Source organism: Sarcophilus harrisii, chromosome 3 (genome assembly GCF_902635505.1).
Source record: "Sarcophilus harrisii chromosome 3, mSarHar1.11, whole genome shotgun sequence".
In the NCBI taxonomy this organism is placed as follows: Eukaryota; Metazoa; Chordata; class Mammalia; order Dasyuromorphia; family Dasyuridae; genus Sarcophilus; species Sarcophilus harrisii.
This window is the reverse complement of record NC_045428.1, coordinates 603,834,668-603,845,930: the sequence shown is the minus strand read 5'-3', so window position 1 is coordinate 603,845,930 and position 11,263 is coordinate 603,834,668. Positions and strand designations below refer to the sequence as shown.

Sequence of the window (11,263 nt, the reverse complement as noted above, 5' to 3'; positions counted from 1 at the left end):
AAGATAGGTAGTCAAGGTAGACATAGGTAATTAGCCTAACACTGGATGCCTCCATTGGATATCCATTGAAGAAAGTACATTGCAGACAGATTGCAGAAGATAAGCAGTGTGCACATTTCCTCTTTGCCCAGGGGATACATTGCATTAGTATCTCCACACCTTTTTCATTTTCAGCCATAGGAAAGAGCTTGCTTTCTCAGACTGGGGAAGCTGAGAGCACCAACTATGCAGATATTCCACCATATGTGTCCACAAGCATAGGCTTTCCCAAGGAGATCAATAGTTCTTAAGCCATTGGTGGTACAGCCAGAGCCATAGGCTAGATGCATATAGACCAAAGTCTAGAAAGGGATCTACATCCCAGATGTTTCTATGGAGATAAAGGAACCCCTGCAAGTCTTTGGGTGCTCGAGGTGCCAGTGCTCATCCCCATTCAAATTTCAAAGGCTGACCATTTCAGCTCCTTCTTTGACCCAAATTCTTGTTTTTTTGCCTTTCTAAAATTTCTCTTCAACCTCTCCGTGAGAGTGAGCATTCTCTGCTTCACTTGTTAAGGCTTTTTATCTTGGAATAAAGGCAGGTCTCTGGAGCTTTCTTAATGGAGGTCCTCTGCTTTTCAATTGGAGCAAATATTTTTGGTTGGATATATGCTATTTCCTGGAAACATGAGTGAAAGAAGAATGAATTGGTGATGGGAATAAAGAAGAAGTGATTGCTCAGGGCATGAAAAGCATCTGGAATTGGGGGCAGAATGTATCTTGAGAGATTGGGATCAAAGATGAGATGGGGAAGGAAGAAAGAGGGAATAAAAGGAAGAGGGGATAAATAAAGAAGAATCTTCATAACACTAACTGTGCTGAGCATAATATAAGCACTTATAAAAAGATAAAGAATTCTTTCTCTCAAAGAGTTTATACCCTAAGTGATATGAGCAACATATGCTTGGATTTCAGCTGCAGAACAATGGAAAAGCCTGGAAATCTTTAGGTTATTGCTACATGACAAGATCTTTCTGAATCCTTAAAGGAAACAGGGCATTGTCCCACATGAGTGACCATTGCTACTGAGAAGGATAGGTGGGTCTAATAATCAGAGTTCAGAGAAGACAGGATTCACTCAAGCAAGAGTGAGGATGGGGCTCAGTCTCCACCCAGGAATGACCAAGGGAAGAGAGCAAGAACAGCAGAGTTAGAATGGGCTCTGGTACAGGAGTATAGGGAATGGGGCCTACTATGCACCAGCCTAGGTAACTCCATGTTCCTCATAATGGGATTTGGGGAAGCCTGCCAGTTAGTGAAGGGAGAAGAGAAGAAAGGACTCACAAGTGACTCATACTGTCCCATCATGCTCACTTCTTCATCTGTAAGGAGAAGAAATTCTTATAAACTCCATCAAGTTCCCAATATTAGACCCCACTCACACTCCCAGGATCCTGTCCTTTCTTGTCCAGAGACTTACATGTGGCTTCTTCATTGGATGTTCTAGGGTGAATGGAAGGAGGATGTTGAGACTGGCATCCTGGGTCCCTATGTGGGAAGAAAAAATCAGGGCATGTTACGCCATCCACATTCATCATAGATTGTTCTCCACCAGGGTTACTCCATCCAGTGATGAAAGTTTGAGTTGACATTTGTGAGGTGAGTTATTGGTAGTATGGGAAGATGAAATGAGTCTCTACCTTCTCCGGGCTTCTTTATGAGCAGCCACTTTAAGAGAGAGAGAGAAAGTAAAATCAGTTCAGGGATTCAGTCCTCACCTCAATCTTCCCTTAACTTTAGGAGGTTTATCCTTCCTCTTGATACGATGTGATACTCACTGATACGATGGAGATAATAGCTTAGCAAGACCAAGAAGAGAAGGATGCTGGCACAACTGATGGCTATGATGAGAATGGTATCAGGTCCTGAGATGGAGAAGGATGTCAATTTTGCTTTTTGATTATCCTGAAGTAGATTTCTCTTTGGTCCTTCACCCAGTGCCCATTGCCCCTTTCCTCCCGAAGTCTGGAATAAAAGCTGCACCAAAGAATTTGGAACCAGGACTTTCCTCTCTAGTTTCCATTCATGGGTCTCAATCTTACCTTTTTCTGGAAAAGTTGAAATGTTTACACCTAGAAACCAGATGAGATGTATGTGAGCCAACCGACAATCATTTATTACAGATCAAAAGAAACACATTGGGTTATGTGGACAAGGGATTCATTGTAATGCAGAAAGGAATAATTTCTTCCACATAGGATGTTTGTTGGTGAATTGTCTTTGAGAAATATATAACTAGGGGCAGCTAGGTGGCGCAGTGGATACAGCACCAGCCCTGAAGTCAGAGTACCTGAGTTCAAATCTGACCTCAGACACTTAATACTTCCTGGCGTGTGATCCTGGAAAAGTCACTTAGCCCCAATTGACTCAGCAAAAAAAAGAGAGAGATGACTAGTAGTAGGATCACAGGATCAAAATACCAATTCTTGACTTTTCTCTCATAATCTAGTTTTCTGTATCTTTAGACCAATTCTCTACCTGTTTTTCCCAAAGCAATTCCAACATAAGTTAAAGGGAAAGAAGAGGAAAAAGGATTTGGGCTGGGTGATTAACAGGTAGCAGACCACAAGTATGAAGGAACCATTTCAAGGGCACATTCTATCTCCTGAAACTAGAGACCAACTTGAAGAGTTGGCTCTGCCCTATAGACACAACAGTCAAACACTATAGAAATTTCTCTCTCAACTTCCTCCTCCCACATTCGATTAGACCATTCTGAGACTCTATCAAGCAGTTCCCCTCACCAGTGACTGAAAACTCCAAGGGATCACTGAATTCCAACAGGGTGGATTTGGTCCCTCCAGGGTGATAGTGACATTTGTAGGTCCCAGTGATTGCTGGTCACACGAGTGATGAGGAAATTCAGCCTTGCCCTGGATGGAATCGACTGTCCCAACAGCCTCTCCTTGCTTGGACAGAGTGAATCTGGTGCCACAGGCTCTCACTTGACAATGAAATATCACGTTCCCTCCGAGAGCAACGTTGGAGCTGGGCTGGACTGTCAGGGAGGGTTTGGGCAGGTAGTCTAGAAGCCAAAGCACAAACCATAGGCAGGGATCTCACAGAGTTCAGTCTAAGGGATTCAGAAGTTGACAGCCTGGGAAGAATTTCCCAGACCACTTTTAAGTCTGTCTTCCCATCTCCCTCTCTTGCCAATTCCCTGGTGCTGGATGCTTACATTCACTAGATATCATTGGAGGAAAGAGATCCCCGTGACTCCTAATGATGAGATATCAGCTGAAGTGATTCCTTCAACAAATCCCTGCTGTCCTTTCCCAGTGGCCCTCTGCCCCAGAGCCATCTTTGGAGGATTCTGTGCACATCAGCCCTTATAATGCCTCCCTCCCAAATCTCTTTTGTAACTCCTAATCTCTCTCTCTGGATCCTGGACTGGGCCCAGTACCCCTCTCACCTGTCAGACAGATATTCAGGGACTCACTGATGTATGAGCCTCTACGCAGGGTTTTCTCATAATAAATGCATGTATAGTACCCTGCATCTTGGACTCTCAAAGACTGGAGGGAAATTCAACCTCAGGCTTTTCTGTTTGGATGGACTGGATAGGTTCTGGACTCCTTGTCTTCAGCAAAATGAACACGATAATTTCAAAAATGGTCTTGGCTGGGGCAGGCTACACAACAGGGTCACGTTTCTGCCTAGGGCCACCTCATGGTAATGGTAGACTGAGAAGGAGGGCTTGGGAAAAAACCTGGGAAAGCAAAGAACAAGCCAAAATAAACATAACTCCAGAAGACCCAGTGAAAGAAGACCTGGTTAAAGGCTCATCTCAGTTGCTTCTCAACCGTGTGATTTGAAAATGACCCTTCCCCATCTCAGGCCCCAAATTCCTCCTCATTTCTCCAATGACAGAGTTGGACCAACCAATGACTAAAGTCCAACCAGCTCTAAGAATGGTGCCAGAGGAAAACAGGGCATTGGGATGGGGAACATATATACCAGGCTCTGCTGCTCACCCTGAGATCTTGGTTAAACCCTCAGGCTTCCCATTTTCAAATGAGGGATTGGACAACATGTCCCTAAGGCTCCTTTCCACTCTGATACTATGAATCTAAGAAAGAGACCCTCATGTTTCAAGGGGTCCCCTAACTTTCTATCCCTCAAAATTAAGGACTCAGAAGGAGAAAAACTAATCTAAGGATTCCTTCATTCCTTTCTTCCCACATTATATCTGGGGAACCTCAGGCGTCCTGGAGTGCATCCTAAGACTAAGGCTAAGAGAATGGGTTAGATGTCAAGGACCCTCAATTTCTGCCTTTGCTCTGCCTTTTGCCCAACCTTGTCCCCTTATCTGGGACCCATTTTGTGTTTTGACCAAAGAATTTGGCTTGTGACCTGTAAGGACCTTTCCATCTCTGGATCTCTGGATCTTCTAGATTCTACTCTAGTCCCCTAGTTTCACTTTCACTGCCCATACCTACACTCCAGACAGGATTAGGAGGATATCATCTCCTTTATCCCATTGATCCTAAGGGATGACTAGAGCTCAGCTGGCTCTGCACACAGGACTTTTGTCACTATTGGGTCACTCATGTTGGAGAAGGAAGGAGTGGACTCCAACCCAGAATTCCTTTTAGGCATTGTCTTCTTACCTGTCACCACCAAATCCAGGGTTTTGCTGGCCTGTGACTTCCTCTTGGGGTTTCTGTTCTCAAAGTAAGCACAGCTATAGCTCCCAACACTGTTGTTACCCACAGATGGCAGAGAAAACTCAGCTTCTCTTTCTGCCTTCCTCTTGGAATGATATCCAGTCATCCCCTCCTTCAACAGAATGAATGTCAGATCCCAGCCAGGAGACTGCATTATCCAGCAATGGAAGAAACATTGGTTCCTGGTACAACTTACATAGCTTGGTTTAGCCAAGATTTGAGGTCTCTCAAGGGGTCCTGGGAGAAAAGGAGGCCAGCAAGTCAGGTGGGTGATTATCCTCACCCTCAGAATATCAAGAGGCAGGTCCAGGATAGGAAGGGTCATCTAGGGTCCTACTTGGGCCCCATGGTCTAGACTACCAACTTTCTGGGTCTGTGTAAAAGCACTTGGCCAAGCCCACGTGCCCAGAGATGCTCTGGGTGAGTTTGGGAACTTAGGATAGCACTGGGAAGGGAAGGGATTTAGTGCCAACATTTTGGGAAAACTCTGACCCCATATGCCTTCATTTCCTGGTCAGAGACATGAATCATAACCATCCCATGAATAAGCCCCTAGGTTCTGTAAATCTCCCATGACAAGAACATTCTGAGCTCCTGAGGTCCCTGGTCTTCCAGCCCTTCAAACCCTGAACTCTTTCCAGTCCACAGCACTGCCCTCTACCCCCATTTCCATAGCCTCCTCACCAGACCCCTCCTCCACAACATCCTCCTCAGCCACCCCCCCAGACTCTGTGTCCAGGAGGAACTTGTGACCTGGGCCCTTCTCCAGATTAGTGACTGCCATCATTCAGAGAGCCCTAACCACCATGCTTCACCTCACTTCCTCATCTCTGGTCTCCCCTCAGGATTTGCTTTTAACAACCTCCCAGTCAGCATCCTAACTTTCCCTCCTTTCTGCTGTTGTGGAACTATTGAGCCAGGAACAAATCAGCTGTGCCATTGTGCCTGGATGGTCTGGATCAACCTCTTCCTTTATGGTCCCCTTCACCACCCCTGCAGCCCTCTGGACCAAAATGCCCTTTCCTGGCCACCACTCCTCTATGTCTATTGTCTTCCCCAGTTGCTCAATGAGGGAAGGCTCTGTGCTTACTTCTGTTTTGTATTCTTAGCTCTTTGCACATAGGGAGCACCTCATAAATGCTTTTGGATTTTGGACCTGAGGAGACAGAGTTCTATCTTTCTCTTCATTGCCTTCTTTTAGTTGTGTGAATCTGTGTGTCTCTGTGTATCTTTGCCTCAGAGGAAAGGAACCTGGGACTTCTCTGTGGACAACTATAAAGAAATGGCTAAGCTACTTATCCAAGTATCTGGGTAGGGTTCCCTGGAAAGAAGGAGGTTTGAAAATTGGGGTTTGAGCTCCCTTCCCTCCAGTGAGAGAACCAGGCATGGGAATAGAGTGTTTCTTCCATCATCTTCCTGCACAGAGAGAAATTCTCAGCCCCAAGACACTCCATTTAAAGTCCCTTCAGTTAATCTCAGAAACATTATTTAAGAACCTACATTGCCAAACTCTGCCCTCTCTACTCTGAATTTTGCTTCATGTTACTAATGAATAAATTTGAGGTCCTTCACATGAGCTCCCTCTTTCCTTCTCTTCATCCCTTTCTAGCATTCAATGCCTTCTGCTACCCCCTCCTTCTCTATCCTTCTCCCACATGCTGAGGGGTTTTACTGCTGCCAAAGCCAATCCCTCTAAATGTTCAAGCAACACCATCCTATCCCACTTCCTCCAAAGCATTGGCCCCTGTTACCCCCTCTATCCCTGATGTTCCATCTCTTCCTGTCTCTTGGCTCCTTCCCTACTGCCTACAGACATAGCCATGTCTCCCCAATCTTCAACAAATCCTCCTTGATCCTTCAAACTGCACTAATTCTCATTCTCTCTATCTTCTTTGTAGTGAGACTCCTCAAAAGCCAGACTACAATGGATGCCTCCTCTTTCTCGCCTCTCATTCTCTTCTTAAGCCCTTACCATCAGGCTTCTGACTGTCATTCCACCAAAAATGCTGTCTTAAAGTCACCATGATCTTTTAGTGGCCAAATCTAATGGCCTTTTCTCTCTCCTCATTCTCATTGATCAACCTGCAGCCTTTGACTCTGTTGATTACCCTCATGATACTCTTTTCTCTCTGGATTTTTGAGACTATCTGTGTGTGGGGGGTGGGTGTGGGTGTGGGTGTCTGAATCTCTCTTTCTCTCTTTGTGTTTCTATGTCTATGCGTCCCTTTCTGTGTCTCTATCTCTCCCTCTGTGCATCATTCTGTATCTCTCTGTTTCTGTCTTTATTTCTCAATCTGTGTGTCCCTGTCTCTGTTTATGTGTCTCTATTTCTCAATCCCCATAACAAGAAAGAGCTAACAAACTACTGCTTTGAATTAAAGATAATTTCAGCACTTTTATTGTTATTACAATGAATCAGGGACCATGCTAAATTCTAGAGATTCAAAGAGGGGACAAATCATGGCCCTGCCCTTAGGAGCTTACATTCTAATTGGGGATTCAGCATCATGAATGCTAGCTGCATTCGTGCATGGAAGATTAGAACTGGCAGAATTATAGAAGATTATAACTAGCAGGGAATTATAGACTGTCTCCAAGAGAATCTTTTACTCCATTTACCGGCTTCTAGGTCTCTAAATATTGACCTAGGAATCTTTTACCTATTGATCTCTCCCAGACAGCTCTCTCTACCCCAGCATCATCTCATGGGACAGTTTTAAGTGAACTGGAGGAAGGGGCATTTGGGGAAAGGACTTACCCTCTTGTGCCTTGATCTCCTGGTATAGACACAGTCCTATAATGGAGAGCACTATGAGCAAGCTTCTCCTTCCAAAACTACATCAGTCCCACTGACCAATGATTTCATCCATACTTATACAGAAGGAGAGCCAGCTTCTTTGAGCTGACTCCCCATGCAACCTGCGTGCAACACTGACTGTCTCCTAGGTTGTCCAGTCCATGTGCTTTTCCAAATCCCTCTCCTCCCTTCAAGCCTGCCCCGAGACTCACCAAGGCAGAGAAGGGCTACACTGAGTGGGTTGCATGGTGGACTGTCAGTTCCGAAATGAGGTATGAGAAAGGGAGGTGGGACCTGAGCCAGTAGCCAAGTTCAGGATGTAGTGGTCAGAGCTTCTATCTCCTCCCCTGAAAATTAAATTACCAGCTAATTCCCCAACCAAAAGTAGAGAGTTTGGGAATGATTTCAAGTTCATAAATTATTCTGACTTTCAATGATGTCTTTCCTTGCTACTTCCCCAGGCTTTTGTTCAGGCATTCTAGGATTTTTCTCAAGAGCACTTAGGAGAGAGACTGGGCATTAGGAGTTGGTGATGGGGTTGGAATCCACACTGGGCTACCACCTTGCTACAGAATCATGGGCTACCTGCTGCACTTCTACAAATTTATGTTTCCAAACCATAAGGATTTTGACTGGATTTGACAAGGTGGATTCAACTTTTAGGTTCTATCCTGACCTTTCGCTACCCTTCTATCCACACTGGTCACAGACCTCCTATCTACTTGCTTCCTGTTGGAATCGTTGTGGAGAGAAAGTTGTACATGGAATCAGGAAGAACTGAATTCCCTTCCTCCTCAGACAGCTGTGTAACCTGGACCAAAGTACTTCAGACCCGTCTGCCTCCATTTCTTTATTTTCAGAATGGGGTCATTGGGAGGACCAATCATGTAAGTGAAGTACTCAGTGACTCTTAAAGCTCTGTAGAAATTGTTTCTATAATAACCAGTTAAGTGAAGTTTGGCAGATTTCAAATTCAGCCAAAAATGTCATTCATGATTTGATCTCAGCTTACACAGAGGACTGCTGAGAAATTCCTCAGACTTTGGCTCTGGGCCATGGATTACCTGATTTTTTGGTCAGTAACTGAGATGGAAGAACTGGTGGCAGCTTTCTCAATCTGGAGATTGCCCTGGGTGGCAGGAAAATTTACTCAAAGAATTAAAAGAATTAAACTCAAAGGCTTTAAGTGTTTTGAGCTCTCTCTCTCTCTCTCTCTCTCTCTCTCCCCCTCTGTTTCCTTGTCACTCTGTCTCTGTTTCTGCCTCTTTCTTCGTCTCTTTCCATCTTTCTGTCTCTGTCTCTATCTCTCTTTCCCTCTAACTCTCTAATCTGATGTGTTGGCAACTAATTACTCTTGGAAAAACTGAGATTTTTGGTCTTCTATAGGTATCAGACTCTAATAGGAAATATACTTGATTTTTATCACTAAGAAGATATGCTTAAAAAATACATCAATAGAAATCAAAAGTGTAATTATTTTATACTTGTCTTTTAAATGTAACTATTAGAATGCCAAATTGATACATGTATGAAATGATTTCGTATGAAAAGTGATTCAGACATAGTCAAACAAATTCATGTTATATTACACAAAAGTTTTATGTTATGTTTTATAAATTCATAATATCATCTATGATATTGCTAGACTTCTATTTTTATTGTGATTATGAGATATCAAAAATGTTGTTCATTTTAAAATTGATACTTCAAGAGTGATATAATTATACTGTTAGAAAACCACCTATTCTTCTGATAGAAGCCAATTTCATTATAGTTTTTAATAATTGGCAAGGATTTAATTGGATAAATTTTGAATTTAAAACTTTAAATTTTGGAAAATATCATAGACTTTGTGAATCTCTTAGAAGTTCTTTGGGAATTTGCCAGATTTTCAGTCCCTTGCTCTTTAGCTTTAATAAGGTCATAAGTCTTATTGAATCTCTGAGAGAAGTGACTGAAAGAATGTTATAAAATTCAAAAATAATGAAGTGATTCAGTGAAAAACTATAATTTTCAAAACTGAAATAAAGGGTTTACATGTTTATTTTATAAAGAATGATTTTTGATAATTTGACTATTGTTTATGAAAATTATGAAAGTGTATCTGGATTGTATGGGTTGAAGTTACATCTTTGAACCAACTTAGTATCAATAGACTCAAATATTTTCTTTTGCCTTAAAAGTTAACATGTAATGCATAGTATCATAGATATCTGTCAGCCTCAAGGCTTACAATTGCTGGTGTTTTCTGGACTACATGTATTCACACTCTGTAATCATAAAATATGATCTTTCTTAATGCCTAATGACTGATAGCTGGTCCAGAATATATCAAATCAAGAAAGTATGTATATTATGAGTCTAATAAGTGTTTTTGTTAATTTATTGCAACAACATGGAAAAATAAAAATACTAGCTATATTTAAGCTATAATGAGTGGAGGAAAAGTCTCTTGGGTTTCTAATTTGATATTGTTCTAAGTTTTTAATTCAGGTATCATTGTCTGAATTGATATTAAGGGATATGCTAAGTATTATTCAAAGAGAGTTAGGTCTGAGAACTGCTACAGGTGATGTCTGTGTCTGAAAAACTTAGAGCTTATCCTTACAAATGTTTAGCTAGAGTCTCACAACTCAGCTCATTGTGATATTTCCTTTTAAACAGGAAGTTTCCCACCTGATTAATTTTGAGCCTGGCTTTATGATACCCTATGAATAATGTGGAACTCTAAGATTGACTCTTTCTAAATAAAATCCAGCTATGACTTTTTTACTGACTTTTACTCCATCAGTCATGTCCAACTTGACATAATCTAGCTTGGGGGTTTATTGGCAAAGATACTGAAGTGGTTCATCATTTCCTTCGGCAGTTCACAGATGAGGAGCTGAGGCAAACAGAGTTCTTCAGGGTCACATGGCTAGTAAGTGTCTCAGGCAGGATTTGGACAATGTTTTCTCATTCCAAGTTTTTGTATAGGCTCCAACTATAACTAGCTGTTCTAACTACGACTCTTACCTGAAAACAAACAGTATTAAGGAAGTTTTATGCTGATGTTGGTTCAATCTATGTCCTTACAGGGACAGTCCTGATATTGTTATAATCAATTACAAATGTTTAAAACAAGGACATGAAAACTGTAAAAGTTTATACATATGATGAATCTTCTTGTTTCTATACTAAATATCTGTGAGTTCTTATAAGGCAATGTAACAATAAAAGAATCTTATGGTTTTTTTAAATGTTTACTATTCTGAATTTGTGGTCACTAAAAGTTATATCCATGTGTAAAATTAGATCATTGAAGTATATTAGAAAATAGGGCCAAAAAATTATGTGGTAATGGAATAGTAAACTTTACTTTCAAGAAAAATAACATGGGATTATTTAAGAACTAGGATATAAGAACACACATACACATAGGAATATCTTTTAAATATTTTTTCTTAAAACAATGAGGGGCAGCGAGTTGTCACAGTAAATAGAACATGTGCACTAAAGTCAAGAAAACCTATGTTCAAATACATACTTGAATCCTAAGCAAAATCACTTAACCCTCAATTGTCTCCAAATAAAAGGAACAAAATAAAAGGATATTTTAAATGGTTTTCATCATATGAACTAGTCTTTGGAAAACCATATTAAAGAGGGACATCCCTCCACAATTGCCTTGGACTGAGGCTTGTTCCAGAATTATCAAGGCAAAAATCCAAGTATCAGTTATATGAAACAGCTAAGAGCCAAAATGAAATAAGATTATTAAA

The 11,263-nt window shown here is 41.6% G+C and overlaps 1 pseudogene; it reads right to left on the bottom strand.

Annotated features, from left to right (window-relative positions):
* Positions 1-416: 416 nt before the first annotated feature.
* On the bottom strand, positions 417-4,811 carry LOC116422715 (annotated as a pseudogene).
* Between the last annotated feature and the right edge of the window lie 6,452 nt (positions 4,812-11,263).